The sequence below is a fragment of the Pectinophora gossypiella genome, chromosome 24 (assembly GCF_024362695.1).
Source record: "Pectinophora gossypiella chromosome 24, ilPecGoss1.1, whole genome shotgun sequence".
In the NCBI taxonomy this organism is placed as follows: Eukaryota; Metazoa; Arthropoda; class Insecta; order Lepidoptera; family Gelechiidae; genus Pectinophora; species Pectinophora gossypiella.
In genome coordinates, this window is record NC_065427.1 from 8,766,460 (window position 1) to 8,776,735 (window position 10,276).

At 37.3% G+C, this 10,276-nt stretch overlaps 1 protein-coding gene across 2 annotated transcripts in view; it reads right to left on the bottom strand.

Moving 5' to 3' along the window:
* The window catches only part of LOC126377852 (forkhead box protein P3), a 94,425-nt gene that overhangs the window by 40,026 nt on the left and 44,123 nt on the right, over positions 1 to 10,276 (bottom strand). The gene's annotated exons all lie outside the window — the stretch shown is intronic.

Here is a 10,276-nt window from a genome sequence, read left to right on the forward strand (position 1 = left end):
AACAATGGAAGCTTTTTTTTTCATAAATCCATAAATAAGTCAAAAACAAATCTACTACGAAAATGTACGTTTCACTTCAAAGGTCCATCGCAAGAACCACCATTTTCCATCAAAAACTATCTCGTAAAAAAAAACAATCGGAAATTAATTGCGTTCCGAAAAAAAAACCTCTTCAGCGACGGAATTCCGATAGAAAAAATAATGAAAAAAAAAGTAGAATTAAGATGGTGTGAGGATTTTTTTAATTAATGGGCTTGTGACGTCGGAAGGTGGGCGTGGTTGGTGCTGAAGAGCGACGCCCAGCGCCGCTTTATAGTGACGCCTACTACAGTCTGAGAGCTTGCGAACGAAGATCTGTCGCTTTTAAACGTGGATTTGTTTTTCTATCGACACACAGATAAGAAAGAAATAAAATATTTAAAATATTTATTTTTATTTATTACAGGACGCCACAGTAACAATACAAAAACAGTAGAAAAAAAATAATTAAAAATTTTACTTAAAAAAAAACGAAGCTTGTGCGGATTTTATTAGTATGAATTGAATATGCTTTCCCTTATTTTTTTTTTATTTTTTTTTTTTAAGTATATTAATGTTGGTACTGACGAAGCCTGTGAAAATAATAAAAATCCACCGATTTACAATCTGTTTTTTATTATTATTGTTTCTGAATAAATATTTCTTAAAAAAATATATATCAGAAACGTAAAAAAAAAAACAGAAAAATAATAATAAAATACAAAATGGTGGTCGTAACAGTCACACAGATGTGGCATTCCGCTATTGTTCTAGTTAAATAATAATAATTGTTATGTCTTATATGTGTTTGTTTCAGTCGAATTGGTTTTTACCCAAGTAGCAAACAAGAATTGTGATTAAGTCATATATGTCTAAACTTTAGCTAAAGTGAGATTTATCCAAATCAAAAAGGACTTATTAGGACTTCATAAATTCTTTTCCTTCTTTAATACTATATAGTTTTCAACAAATCCTACTTTAGATAATTTAGAATACACAAAACCAAGTTAAGTATTCTCAAAACTATTTAGTCTTATCTCAGCCTACTGTTAAGTCTATAAGTATATTTTTACTTTACTCAGATTATTTGAAGGCTCACTTAATACTAAATTGATTTACTGAAGTATCAGTTTAGTCTTGTAAAGTAAAAAATGAATTGCCTAGATATACTTAAGGCAATTTTAATACTACGCTTTGAGAATAGATTAATTAAGATTATTTGTTGCTCTTATACAAGACTGTTTTATTCGTTTTTGACTACAATAAGTAAAACATAAGAAAAGTCTATTCAATGGACGATAAAATCGAAATAGAAGCAAGCAGAAAGATGGATGAAGTCCAAATAATAAAAGGATCTGGTGGTTTTCGAAGGCAGAATATTAAATACAGAAAATTAACCTGTGATAATGCACATCCCACTGTTTTTGTTAGCGATGCGATATCTTCTTCATTGCCATCATTTTTTTTACCATTTAACCATTTCATTTTGGCAAAAAAATCGTAAGTTCCTGTTTTTCAAATCCGATCCAGCGTGTGGCGGCCCAGGTACCTACGTCTCGCACAAATCTTCTCAAAAATGACTAAGCTAGTCTAACCTGGTCTAAGCGCACGGCAACACTACACCATGAAAAATCGAGTTTTATATTAAAACCTGCTAAGTTCAAATATAAAATTAGGTACCTATTAGTCTAATAATAAATAAATCCAATCAAAAACTTAAATGTGAAATGAGAGCCAAGTTCAATATCATATCTTCTTATAACATAAGATAATAAATTGTAGCCTAAGGTCAGTCTTATTGTAGGTAAGTACATATCCTTGTAACGCGTGGGTCGTTTTAAAAGGACAAATTCAAAACTAAAAGTCGACTTTATAGATATAAAACATTTGAATACCTATTAAACTCGTTTAAGATTCACGTTAAGTTAAAAAAAAAAATATGCCAGTAAAATGGATAAGAGTTGTTGTATCGTGGGCAAAAAGCTGACAACCTATCACCGCTAAACACATGTTCCAACTTGCTTACCTACCCTTAAAGTACTTGTCGAATGTGGCATCAAGTGGTTTTATGATCACTTAGTGGTCTGCCTACCCCGATAGGGCATATAGGCGTGATTGTATGTTATGTTAAGTTAATCTACATACCTACCACAAAAATACCGGCTGTCATGAGTTTTGATTACTTACTGATTCTTATATCTATAGTTAGGTACAGGCACTAATTAGGTATTTATGTTAAGCGTTCATAATAGAATCTAATTATTTAAAAGTTGCCAGTTTTTTTATTTTTTACTTTATATTCATCTAATTACCTATCTGCATACCAAATTTTAACTCTCTAGGTCATCTGGAACTGGGTTAGAGTTTTGATCTATAGGTCAGTCAGTCAATGATAAAAATGAGGATTTTTGTACATTAATATCTAAATAACCGTTTGAGATAAGCTTATGAAATTTAGAACACTTATATGTATCTCACAAGTCTCAATATATGAGCCAAATTTGATACGTTTATGTGAAATAGTTTTTGATTTATGAGTGGCTCCAAATGGTTCGTGTAATATTACACACAGTGCGGCTCGCCAGTTCTATTTCTTGAACTTGGCTTGACACGCTACCGCGTGTAAAAAATTTAAAGTGGGCATTAGATTCGATTCCTTTATTTTTTTAGCTTGATAAAGTCATCGGGAATTTGGCCGCCTTTTTTAACAATAATGTTTTTGGTGGGATTAGAAACTACCGCGCACACACACGACGTTAATCAAATTGCAAGGGTTCTTCGTATATACAATATTCAACGGATACTCGTTAATTTTTACAATAATCACATTGTTTCCGTTGGCAATTAGAAGCGCGGTGATCGTACCTACTTTGCATCAGCGAACCATGTAGGTACCTATGAGAATGTATGCGCGGAGACTCATTAGCAAATTGAATTTATGTTTGTTAGTTCCAATTGTGATAAATATGAAATAATTAAGTAAATCACATTCCTATCCAAGTAAGAACTCAGCATAACAACATTTTTTTATCTTCCACGAGTCGAAAAACTTACCTCTCAAACAAACATACTTTCCATAGGTTTTAAAAGCTTGTTCGATTTTAATTGTTACTTGTTACATAAATGATTCTGGCACAGAATAAACAAACATGATTTTACGACATTACTTTACTAAATCAAAATAGAGGATCACTTTAGATATAAGAGTTTTAAGTAGGAATTCACTAAATACTTTTTGTCTTAAGTTGGTATACTCCTAGACAATTGAAGTAAAATTTTTCTTAACTAGTACTTGATGAAGTGCAACTTGACTTTACTTTTCTAAACTGATTCTTACGAAATCAATTGTTTCTAAAGTCTTACTTCATTTAGAAAAATATTACTTAACGCCATTTTGCACTTACAGGAAGAAAACATGTAATATTTTTTTGACAATATTATTGTCAAAAACTGAAGTAAATTAATATATATTTCTGTTGTAGTAACAATTACTGCGTTCAGCTGTCACATATTAATAGAAAATGAATTTCTCTATACTATATGTCACCATTTTTTTATTTGCTGAATAATCAATCCAAATTTTATTATTATTTTTCTGGTATATTAAAGGCCCTTCTGTTTTTTAACACTTTCTATCGATTTTACACGAGAAACAATCATGCGTTTATAATTTCCTGTATGTGAAACGGCAGAATAACCTTTTGTTAAAACAACTTAACAAATATTTTAGACGCCATTTTCTTACAGACTTCATTTCTTGTGTTAATGTAAATGTTCGCCATTATATTCTAAAATAAAGACGCGTGAAGTAAAAATCGTTTTAGTATGATCTGAAGTTTTACTTCGTTAAGTTACAATTGACTCAGTGCAATTCAATCCTATAGTCTTAACTAAGTATTGTAGATATCTTCAAGTATACATTCTTGGTATTAAGTGATACTACAAGAATTCTAAGTTTAGAATACGCAAGAACATTGTCTAAAGTAGGGTTTAAGTCTGACTTAGCGTTGTCTTAAGTCTGTCTTGTATAAGAGTTAAAGTATGTGCCCACTTTTACTAAACTGTATCTTCAAGATATCTTGAGGGATATCTTGGAGACATATAAGACTTATCCAAGACAAGGGTTTGATTTAGTCTACTTGCCTTCAAGATATCTACAATTCTCTTTTAAGACAATCGGTTGCTACTTGGGTACTGTAATGGCTGAATGTAAAACTGTGAAAAAAATAAAAATAAATAAATGTGGCGATCAACAGCCTCCGTGGTCTAGTGGTTAGAGCATTAGGCTCACGATCTGGAGGTTCGGGTTCGATTCCCGATGGGGACATTGTCGAAATCACTTTGTGAGACTGTCCTTTGTTTGGTAAGGACTTTTCAGGCTTGAATCACCTGATTGTCCGAAAAAGTAAGATGATTCCGTGCTTCGGAGGGCACGTTAAGCCGTTGGTCCCGGCTGTTAGCCGTAAAAAACACCTCCACCAACCCGCAGTGGAGCAGCGTGGTGGAGTATGCTCCATACCCCCTCCGGTTGATTGAGGGGAGGCCTGTGCCCAGCAGTGGGACGTATATAGGCTGTGTATGTAAATGTGGCGATGATGGACGCCATCAATAAAAAAACCAGATTACTTACATGCAAAATTATTGATTGATAACATTACATACTTATGGCTAGCAACAATGAAATCAGTAATCAGTACTTGGGCACACACCGGACAGTTCACGGACACAGGGTCACGTCAAAAAAAAAAAAAAAAAAAAACACGGACACTAGAAAAATCGCGTATGTTGTATGGGAAGTACTTATTAATTAAGTAATTATTCATTTTATTTTGTGAGCCGTGGTAACCCAGTTGGTAGAACGCTTGCCTCTCACTTGAAGTCGCATGTTCGTATACTTATGTCATCTTTAAATTATGCCTCATCATCACCAGCCCATTAACGTCCCCACTGCTGGGGCACGGGCCTTCCCTATGGATGGATAGGGAGATCGGGCCTTAAACCATCACGCGGGCCCAGTGCGGATTGATGGTTATTAACGACTGCTAATGCAGCCGGGACCAACGGCTTAACGTGCCTTCCGAAGCACGGAGGAGCTCGAGATGAAAACTTTTTTTTTGTGGTCACCCATCCTATGACCGGCCTTTGCGAAAGTTGCTTAACTTCAACAATCGCAGACCGAGCGCGTTTACCGCTGCGCCACCGAGCTCCTCAAATTATGCCTACTTAATAATTGTATCTATAGTATAAACAAAATACTGGAAAACACAAATAAGATAATTTATAATATAATAGGTATCTGGTTATCTATCTAGATGATTGTTATATCAACTAAGAAGGGCATTATTTTAATTAATTCAGTAGCTATGTAACTATTTGTTTCAATGATAATACGAGTAAGTAACTACTTTATCATAAAATTGGGAAAACCATATAACTAAATTGATTTCATAGACTTTGAATTCGCGCTTACGCGGAGAGTGATTCTTTTATTTCTAAGTAATTTCGCTGGTTGCCTATGGTCCTCTGCTCTCAGACGACGCCCTGAGCCGAGGTTCGCGCCCAACTGGGCACCCTCAGGTCTGTTGTCTTAAACGTTGTACCGGATGAGAGCCTTCAGCGCTCTCCATTTGTCCGGCCAAGTAGTTAGCCATCTGCGGCAAACCTACAATAAGTCACGACAAAAAAAGAATATGGTCCTCGTATGTGGGTTGTGAGACTATTGGTCGACCTCATCAACCATGCTGTCAGGGTTACCACTGAGCCAGCAAAGGCCCAGGGGCTTCCTGGATCTTTTGCCTGACATGAGTCATAACTGATCGGCCTCTGCGGTCTAGTGGTTGAGCTTTGGTCCTACGATCCCGCTGGAGACATATCACAAAAATCACTTTGTGATTCCTAGTTTGATTAGGACATTACAAGCTGGCCACCTGATTGACCGAAACCAAGATGTTCCGTGCTTCGGAAGACACGTTACACCGTAGGTCCCGGTTACTAGTTACTGATGTAAGTACGTAGTCGTTAGATAACCCTGACACCAGAGTTGATGAGATTGGTAATTCACCTCACAACCCACACGATAGGAGAACACCAGTCTTCTGGTCAGGCTGATGATGTCAGATGGACCTCATATCCAATATAGCAGGAGTCTAAGAAGTATCAGCTCTTCAACTAGAGTCGTTAATGGCGGTACGATGCGCAGTAACTCTCAACAATAAAGCTAGCACTAAGCTCGCCTGACTACTCTACATAGAACCCTCACCTTTATAATGATCCGTAATCCCTAGCGGGTTGGGCAGATGAACAACCTACATACATAAACACGCTAATTTTGCACAGTAATTCCATTCTCTCGCTGCTTACCCCGGCAGCAAATAGGCACGCCTATTTTATATATATATATATTATAAATGTATGTATGGGCAGATCGGAAAGTTACATAACTCTTACGCTTTTATTCCTAACTGGGGTAGTCAGAAGTACATCCATCGCGAGATGAACTAAGTACCCACACTTCAACGAGCCATCGGTACAGGGGCTGTAACCTGGAACCTGACAAAGGGCAGCAGTAACTGTCAGGACTATTCAGAGGCGGAGGACAGGAGTCCAATGTATGGCTTTGAAATAGACTTCTCTGGGCGCCATCCCACTCGCGTCAGACAGAGTACTGCGGGGCGGAAGGCAAGAGGGAAACCACTGTCCTATTTTTCCCTGAAAAGTAGCATGGAGAATGCTATACCGACAAGAGCGTGGCTCTTAAATTGGTGATAAACAAACGTCAATTTAGGGCAGAAATGTAAACAATTTTCTCAAAAATTACATTGGTCAAATTACGTTTACGACCCCCGTCAAACAGGTCGCATATCAGCGAGATGTCTATTTGATTTGCCCGGGTTATTCATTCATTCACTCGTTCATTTCAAAATTGACAGTTCGCAACCATCCGTCCGCTTCCTTTTCGGCGGATAAGAAAATGACAGGTGTATCTTAAAATTAGTTGTCTGCAGAAATCGTGGCTAATAGCCTTTATATAATAGGCTTGTAAAAATGGATTTTGCCAGGAAGGTTCGTCATAAAATGGTTTCCCAGATCCGCAGTAGTTGCACCCGGAGTAGCGCCCGTATTCCTAACTATACATACCCATAACTACTTCTATACATCGGTATTTAAGCCTGCACTTATAGTATGACTTAGTTGAATTGGTGGCTTTGCAATATTTATATTTTTTTAAACGCAAACATCTTCTTCTCTCGTGTGGGTTACTATTGCGCCTCCAAAGGCCCCTGACATGGCGCATGTAACGACTACTTTCTTACATCAGTAAGTAGTACTCGGGACAAACGGCTTTACGTGCCTTCCGAAGCACGGATCATCTTACTAAAATCAACTGTAAAAATAAAATAAATAAATACTTTAGGACAATCAGGTGATCAGCCTGTAATGTCCTAACCAAAATAGGGATCACAAAGTATATTTTTTGTGATATTTCCCCACCGGGATTCGAACCCGATAAAATGTCGGACTTTTTACTACGTTTTTCTTGATTAAAATTCATAAATAAATTAAATAGAAAAATAAAAGTTTTTCGTTAGTTTTAGATCTGTCTTTATTTAGTACCTAGTACTGTCATGAGCAATATAATGTACCCACTTTAGGACTCTGTCGCACTAACATATTTGACATTTAGTGAGACTTACCTACAGTTCAATTTGTCAAAAAAGTTAATGTGACATGGTACCAAAGTGTACATATTTATGCTCGTGACCGTACCTACACGACCCAATTTTCACTGGTTTCACTATGCTCCGAAGTTTGCTTTCGTAGCTCTGCGCTGGTGAAAATTACAGTCCTTTGTTCTCACTTTGTATTTCAAATCTAGCTCAGCAACTGAGAGATTAGTGAGGAAAATATTTTATGTAGATTCGAGGAGGATATACTATCTACCTAAGCATACAGTTAGTGGCATCGTAACGAAAACTTTGAGGGATGATGCAGACAATGATTCTGAGTTGATACCAAAAGTCGGGATAATGCAATGTAGATAATGATGTAGATAATTATATCATTGATATAAACCTACCCCCCCCCCAGCAACCCCTAACCCTACCCCTAGCATTAGCTAGGGAGACAATGATATAAACCGGGATAATTCCCGTTTTTCTCAAGGTCCGCTTACCTAATCTGAAGATTTGACAGGTCCGACTTTTTACAGAAGCGACTGTCTGTCTAACCCTCCAACCCACGAAGTGAAAACTAGCCCAATACAGGTTAAGTCAAACACCTCCGAGAATGCATTTCTCGGGAATGAGGGTTTCCTCACGATGTTTTCCTTCACCGCTAAGCACGTGATCATTTATGAACCAAACGTGATACCAAAAAAGTATGGAACTGAAAATAATTTTGAAAAAAGAAAACAACATAAAAAAGAAGAACCTTGTCCGAATAATATTAGTTTTACACATCCATGTTCGTCCAATAAAATGTCATTTAACGATCTCACAAAAAAGTAATGGGTGGTCACAACTATTGAAGCAAGGATTGAACAAGCACAATTTATATGACCACTTTGGATAGGAAAAACACTTTTTATAGCCTAGTATTTATGTAAAGTTGATGGAAATTCGCATACAGTTGGCTCGACCATTATGACGATGATGAATTAATCGACCCTTGTGGGTCGATAGCGATAAGCGCTGATTGAGGGAAATCGCCGATCACGCTGGCGGGGTCGGTATCGGGGTCCTGTAGTGTTTGGTGTCGCGAGCTGATTGGCTGCCTCTATGGCTAGAGTGAGGAGCTCGGTGGCGCAGCGGTAAACGCGCTCGGTCTGCGATTGTTGAAGTTAAGCAACTTTCGCAAAGGCCGGTCATAGGATGGGTGACCACAAAAAAAAAGTTTTCATCTCGAGCTCCTCCGTACTTCGGAAGGCACGTTAAGCCGTTGGTCCCGGCTGTATTAGCAGTCGTTAATAACCACCAATCCGCACTGGCCCCGCGTGGTGGTTTAAGGCCCGATCTCCCTATCCATCCATAGGGGAGGCCCGTGCCCCAGCAGTGGGGACGTTAATGGGCTGGTGATGATGATGATGGCTAGAGTAGTCGGGTCATCGGGATCGTATATTACGTCCTTCGGACGCCGATACTTTTCAGTACAGCCCCTAAGCGGGATGTATTCGGAAGCCGCAACTACCAGGGGATTTGGGTAATAACCCTTCGGAAAATCGACCCTTGTTTGAAAAACAGATTTTTTTCAAGTACCTTTGTGAAGTTTAATAGCTTATGAGCATAAAGGAGTCTTTTGACTTTGACCTTTGACTTGTTGGTATATTCCCTGCTTCTAAGCCTTAACTTACACAAGTAGGTACTTACTTATAGCATCTTTTAGGTAGCGCACATCAGAGACCGGAAAGAATAAAAAAAAAACTTCCTCAGTTTTAATCTGCCGCATTATTGTGACTTGAAATCACTCCTTATGAGTATAATGGAGGAGTCAAAAAAATAATAAAACATTTTTTTCCTCAGTTTATGTCCGCTAGAGGGCGCCGCATTCAATTTAGTGCATACAACCTCTTTTGTTAAATTCTCATACGTAGTGTAGATAGTTAGGTTGGAACAGATGTACAGTCAAAGAGCAAAAGTTCAGTCACTGAGCCCAGCGAATTATTTATAAACAGTGGTGAAATTATCAACCATTAGTTGTCATAATTATAAAATTTATATTTTTGTAGGTGTTTTTGGTCTATTACTAAAACGATATGTAACCAGTTAATTTATTATCAATCAATTCATCATGCATAATCTTCTTTCACCCTAAGGTTGCCTGGCAGAAATTGCTGTTTAGCAATAAGGCTGCCTATTGTGCTTATATTTTATTCGTATGTTTATGTCCTTTGTATATGTTGTTGTGCAATAAAGTATTATTGATTGATTGATTACTTTGCAAGAAACTGATTGGACTTTTGCAGCTTATCGTACAAACATAGCAGTCAAACATAATAACACTTCTTTTTGTTTCGCCGCAGTTGGATAATAAAAATAAAATTAATGTGTTAAGACTATAGCTTTCCGCCCGCGACTCTGTCTGTGTCGACGTGTGAATTTGCAAATGCGTGTCCCACTAAAATAACTATCACGTAAAAAGAAGGTTATCTGTCTGTCTGTTAGTCTACAGATAAGTAATCGTTACCATAAAAAAATGTGTCAAAACTGGGCTTGAAGCGTATCTCCTTGACCTACTAAGATTTTTGCGAATTATTGAAATG